The following is a 5,988-nucleotide window of genomic DNA, read 5'->3' as shown; positions in this document are numbered from 1 at the left end:
TTTTGTAAAATAAGTGGAAATTAGCTTCAAGATGGCAGTTTGGGAGTTGAAAGTTTGAGTAAAATTAGGAATTTTTAGCTAAGTATTTTTACTGGGGTAATTCAGCAGTTAGCATCACTGCTTAAGAGCTTCATGGAACATTTTTGACTTTGTAATATCTTTTTATTTTATGTGATTAAAAGGGAGTCTTTCATTTGTGACATCTCAGGAGTATTGTATTTACCTACTTAAGGTCGAATAGATAATTCTGTGTATGAGTCAGGGTGAAAAGGAAAGTATTTGTGGGGTTTTTTTCCTTTCTTTTCTATAATCTTCCTACTGCATGTACTCTTCTTGATTCAATAATGACATTTGGTGGTAATCCCAGAGGAGTAATAATTTTGCCTGAAGACTAAACCGAGTGAGTGGTGATCTCCCTTGCTGTCAATGACCTATAGATGACATTTTGTACCTAATTAAATAGATTTCTTTCTTTTGAAGGAAATGGCGAATTGTGCATAATTAGAAAAGGCATCAAAGTTGGAGCTGTTGGCTCATTAATCTAATGGAGCTAGCCTGTGGCACTTAAAGACCATTTGTATTGCTCATGATGTTTGTGCTACTTTATGGGCAATTAGAACTCTATATAAGACTGATTCTCCTGATAGTTTTCATTTTTCTCACACTCAAAGAAAATATTTAGATTAGTTTAGGATATAGTACGAGCTATAACCTCTAAAACTCATAAACATTCAGATATTAATGATTTACAACATGGATTAAATTACTTGGAATCTAACAATGACTTTTCATTTTCCCAGGCTAAACGAAGAACAGGCTAAACCTTTCACAGAACTGTAGAACTTACAAAGAATAAATTTTTTAAAAATCAAGGAAATGACAAGCTCTGTGATGTATTTTTGGTGATTTTTTTTGTTTGTTTTTTTTTAGGATGAGTGATCATATCAATATTTTATACACAAGTCCTTTTGTGTATAAGTAAAAAGGGTACTGTGTTTATTTATCTTTCTTCTAGGTTGCTTACTAATAATTAAATTTTCTATTTTAACATTTTTTTAAAATATATCCAAATATTTAAGAAATACTGAATTTTTATAAAGGAGATTCATTTGCAGCCTTTTTGGAGCCAGTACATTCTCAATGCAAGTGTTCCAGAAGTTTAAATTTCACTTTCCACCTATAACTTGCCAGATTGGTCTATAATCCCTGCTAATTATTTCTCTAGAGAGTCTGACTACTTCAGCTTTGCTAGGATTTGTTCCTGTGGAATGCTCGGTTGTTTCTTACTATAGCCGTGTCTCACAGAAAATAATCCATGAAAGCTGAAACATACATTACCATGCTATGTAATGTGCTTAAAAGAAATCCAGCAACAGCTTGGGAAAATTAGACACCACTGATAGTTTTTTATTCTAAGTTATACTAAACAATTTTTTGTATGTCTAAGCTGTTCAACATACATATATTGATATGAGCATAAACATATTTTTATGTGCACATCTTGCATATGCTATAGCCAAACAAGCATATATTTTCACCAAAAAAAAAAAAAAAAAGGGCTGGCCAAATATTAATTTTAATTAAAATTTCTCTTTTGTCCTTCATCTCTTTTGTACAGTTTTGCTTCACCAAAAATACAAACTCTACTAAGAGGCTTTTCATACAAGTTCTTGCTGAATCCAAGATTTTGGAAATCTTGTGGTTTATGAATATTTTTAAATCTTAATGGTGACACCTAAAATTCCCCCAGGCTACATAACAACCATATAACTGTATAGAATCACAGAATTTTTAAGGTTGGCAAAGACCTTTAGGATGAAGTCCAACTGTTAACTCCTAACACTGCCAATGCCACCACTGAATGATGTCCCTCATTGCCACATCCACATATCATTTAAACACCTGCGCAGTGAGGACTCAACTTCCCTGGACAGCCTATTCCAAAGCTAGGCAAACTTTTCTGTGAAGAAATTTGTCCTAATATTCAATCTAAACATCCCTTGGAGCAACTTGAGGTAGTTTCCTTGTCCTGCCACTTGTCACCTGAGAGAGGAGCCCAACCACCACCTGGCTACACCCTCCTATCAGGCAGTTGTAGAGAATTATAAGGTCTCCCCTGAGCCTCCTTTCCTCCAGAGTTAACAAGCCCAGCTCCCTCAGCTGTTGCTCATAAGGCTTGTGCTCCCTTCACCAGTTTTATTGCCCTTGTCTGGACAAGTTCTAGCTCAATGTTCCTCTTGCAGTGAGGGTCCCAAATCTGAACACAGGATTTGAGGTACAGCCACACTAGTGTGTATTACAAGGGAGTTAATACTGTCCTAGTCCTGCTGGCCATGCTATTTCTGTTATAACGTATTTTTGTAGGATTATAATTTGTTCTGGGCTATACACAATAGTCATAAAAAGTAGAGACTTAGATGTTAATCTTTGTTTTCCACTAAGACTGTAGCTTAGAAATCAATAACCCAGACTCTTCCTGTTTGAGCTAGTGGACATTCTAAGACCAAGGTGCAGTAAGTAGTCTTTCCTCCCTGTTACTTTAGCCATTCCTCATTGGTTCATTTATGCTAATTTGCTGGTTCTCAATTCATCTCCTTTCACCAAGGTCAGTGAAGAAGAGGAGGAGGAGGTCCTCCAGGCATGGGAACAGAGATTCCCCTGCGGCCTGTGCTGCAGACCATGGTGAGTCAGGCTGTGCCTCTACAGCCCATGGAGGTTCACTGCAGAGATCATTGTACTTGCAGCACAGAGAGGAGACCCACACCAGAACAGGTGGATGCCCAAAAGAGGACTGTGACACCGTGGGAAGCCCACGATGGAGCAGGGTCCTGGGAGGGAGCAGCTGACTTGCGGAGAGAGGAGCTCATGCTAGAGCAGGCTCCCTGGTAGGACTTTTGACCCCACAGGGGATCCACACTGGGGAAACTTGTTCCTTTAGGACTGCATCCTGTAGAAAGGCAGCCATGTTGGAGTAGTACATGCAGAACTGCAGCCTGTGGAAAGAACTCACACTGAGGAGTTTTGTGGAGAACTGTATGTCATGGGACAGATTCCATGATGGAGCAGGGGAAGGACTCCTCTTCCTGTGCAGTGACAGAAATAACCTTTGATGAACTGACCATAACTCTTATTCCCTGTCTCCCTGCATGGCTGTGAGGGAGAATGTAGAGCCCAGGAAAGTGGGGTGGGGAGAAAGTGTTTACAAGATCAAGATTTGTTTTACTTTTCATTATCCTGCTCTGATTTTGATTGGTAGTAAATCCAGTTAATATCCCCAAGCTGAGTCTATTTTGTCCATGACAGTAACTGGTGAGTGAGCTCTCCCTGCTCTTGTCTCAACTCTTGAATATTTTATTTTCTCACCCATGTCCAGTTGTGGAAAGGATTGATAGAGTGGCTTTGGTGGGTACCTCCATCCAGACACTGTCTACCCACAAAAAGCGCAGCTTTGTTCTTTCATACAGTTTCATTCAAATTCTTTTAGTTTATTAAATAATAACTAAAGGACTAATCATCAAGTTTCTCTCTACTGCTTGCTCAAAGGTTTTCTGAGAGCATTGACAAAACTAGAAGAAAATAAAAAAAATCCATGCACATCTTTGCCTTCTTGCACTTCAATATTTAACATCTCCCATTCTTCTCTTTCCTTTTCTTCTTTTTCCCCATTTTCCTTTTTTTCTCCCCCAACTGGTTTTTTTTCCTTTTTTTTTTCTTCTTCACCTTCCCTTTCCCCTTCTCTTTTTCCCTACCTTTCTCTGTTCACAAGCAAAAAGATCTGTTTTCAGTCTAAAAGTGGTTTCCCAGTCTGATTTGAATGCCTAGTAATGTGAAACAGTGCTCAGTAGTTACAGGCTACTTATTTTAATGAAATGGTAAAATATATGTGTATGTAAAATGCATATGTAGTAAACTGCCAGCAGTATCTGTTTCCTTCAGGCTGCAATAACTCCTCTTAGAATTGTCTTCTGTCCTAAATCTCTCTTCAGTCTTTGAGCTGCTCCCGAGCATCAGTCTCTTGTGGATGTAAGTAATTGATGACTCATTAACAGACTGATACCAACAAGTGTATTTTACAAAGGAACAGAACTGAAAACTTTGCTCCTTGCTATTGACATTTACATATAGCAATAATGATATTGAAATAGGTCAAGGTATTTTTGGCGTGAACAGATCTTTATGCCATAGTTCATTCTGTGTTCCCACTGCAAACTTCTTAAATGTAGCTTTACCAGTGTCTTGAGTGACATCTCCTGGAGAAAGTTAACATGGTCTTTCCCAGTAATTTGCTAGTGAACTCTGACAAGAGATTTGTAGATTCCATTCCTGCATTTCTGCTTTTGGAAATAGGAGATTTATGAGGCGAATTTATTTCCTTTTCAAGTAAAGCTGAATCAAGATCCACAGATTTTCTTTCCCTCACAGTAGTGCTGGCTGAGTTGACTCAAAGCGCTTGTCTGGTGACATAGTAACAACCATAAAATAGTGTAACATTTTGTCCTTATATCTTTTGACTGGATTTCTCAGGAGAACTATGTAACCTTACTGTTCTTCAGTGGCACTGGGCTAAATCAAAAGCAACTACAAAAACACACGGAGCAGAGCATGACAAAACTTTCCAAGGAAAAATCAGGCCAATGCCCTATGAAGAATGAACAGATGATATTAATGTAATCTGGAAGAAAGAGATGATTTATTCCCATGCTTTGATCTCCTGAACTCTCTGGCTGTGTCTTTCTGAATTATGCAGTGCACAGTAAAACTATTGCAGCATGGTTTAGAGCTAGAAATGGGATTAAATAAACATGCTACTAGGAATAACATATACTCCAGCAACTAGGTTAGCTAAACTAAAACAAACTTTGACATTTCACTACTGTGCACCAAGGACATGCACGTAAGGTGAGAATTGGTAACAGGACAGTTCTTCAATTTCATGTGCTCACTGAAAGCAAAAGTAGGTTAAAAAAAAAAAAAAAAAAAAAAAAAAAAAAGCATCATTAATCTCTCAACTGGTCTCTTAGATTTCAATTTTATTTTATTGATCATGAACCTAGATATAAATTATTTCAAGAAAAATATGATTGATTGTTTTATTTAACTGTTTCTATTCTTTTCACAGAGCTGTTGCATACTGCTGCTGAAGGACTAGATGGTCTCCAGACATCCTGTCCAGACTCAAGAATTCTGTGTTTTTGTTGGGAAAAAAGAAAAAACAAACAAACAAACAAACAAAACCCACTAGGCAAGCCTGAGATATGAAGAAGATATATATAGTTATATTAGCAAGTAGGTGGAACTGAAGGAGGAAGAAAATATTAGTGCAATAACCCTTAAATTATCAAGAGAATTCTGTAATAAAATCTTTCTTCCCCTCCCCCAAATGAAACCACAGTGATTATTCACTGGGCTATCACAAAGGAAAACTGGTCATAGTCTATGTTTTGAACCCTTACTTCACCCTACTCATAGTAAATGCTCTCATACAATAAATGGACCAAAGAGGAATTAGAAACTAAATCTTTGTTCATTACAAGACTCCAGAACATACATAGAGACAACATTCAAATAAATCATATATATTTAGGTAACTCCACATAAGTGACAATATTCCTCAAACATCAAATAATTTTATTGAATAGTTTCTAAGACAAATAGTTGATCCTTCTGTAATTACCCAGACAGAATTACATGTACCAAATTAAAGAATTTTACATGCAGTGAACAATTGCCAAATTGTTGCAACTGATTCAATTTGCTTTTATGCTGTATCTGCTCCATTTATGTTACTGTGCAGCCACAGGATCAAGCCTGGGCATGGTTTTTGATGTAGAAATGGATCATCTTTCATTTAAATGTGGCTCATTTCTTGTAAAGCTTTTCAAATTGTTGCATAGAAGATGAACTATTGAAATGAATTATTATTTAAAGTGGCACTATTAGTTAAATTCAGCAATTTAAAACAAGTCTGAGTCATCACTGCCTTCTATA

At 37.0% G+C, this 5,988-nt stretch overlaps 1 long non-coding RNA gene across 1 annotated transcript; it reads left to right on the top strand.

Annotated features, from left to right (window-relative positions):
• Positions 1-2,236: 2,236 nt before the first annotated feature.
• Positions 2,237-5,468, top strand: LOC120749404 (uncharacterized). The gene is made up of 4 exons (XR_005699648.2): positions 2,237-2,275; positions 2,443-2,508; positions 2,606-2,682; positions 5,120-5,468. It is a non-coding gene; the product is annotated as an uncharacterized LOC120749404 (long non-coding RNA).
• Positions 5,469-5,988: the final 520 nt, after the last annotated feature.

This window comes from Hirundo rustica, chromosome 2 (genome assembly GCF_015227805.2).
Source record: "Hirundo rustica isolate bHirRus1 chromosome 2, bHirRus1.pri.v3, whole genome shotgun sequence".
Classification (NCBI taxonomy): Eukaryota; Metazoa; Chordata; class Aves; order Passeriformes; family Hirundinidae; genus Hirundo; species Hirundo rustica.
The sequence above is the reverse complement of the archived record's forward strand: the minus strand, read 5'-3'. Positions and strand labels throughout refer to the sequence as shown.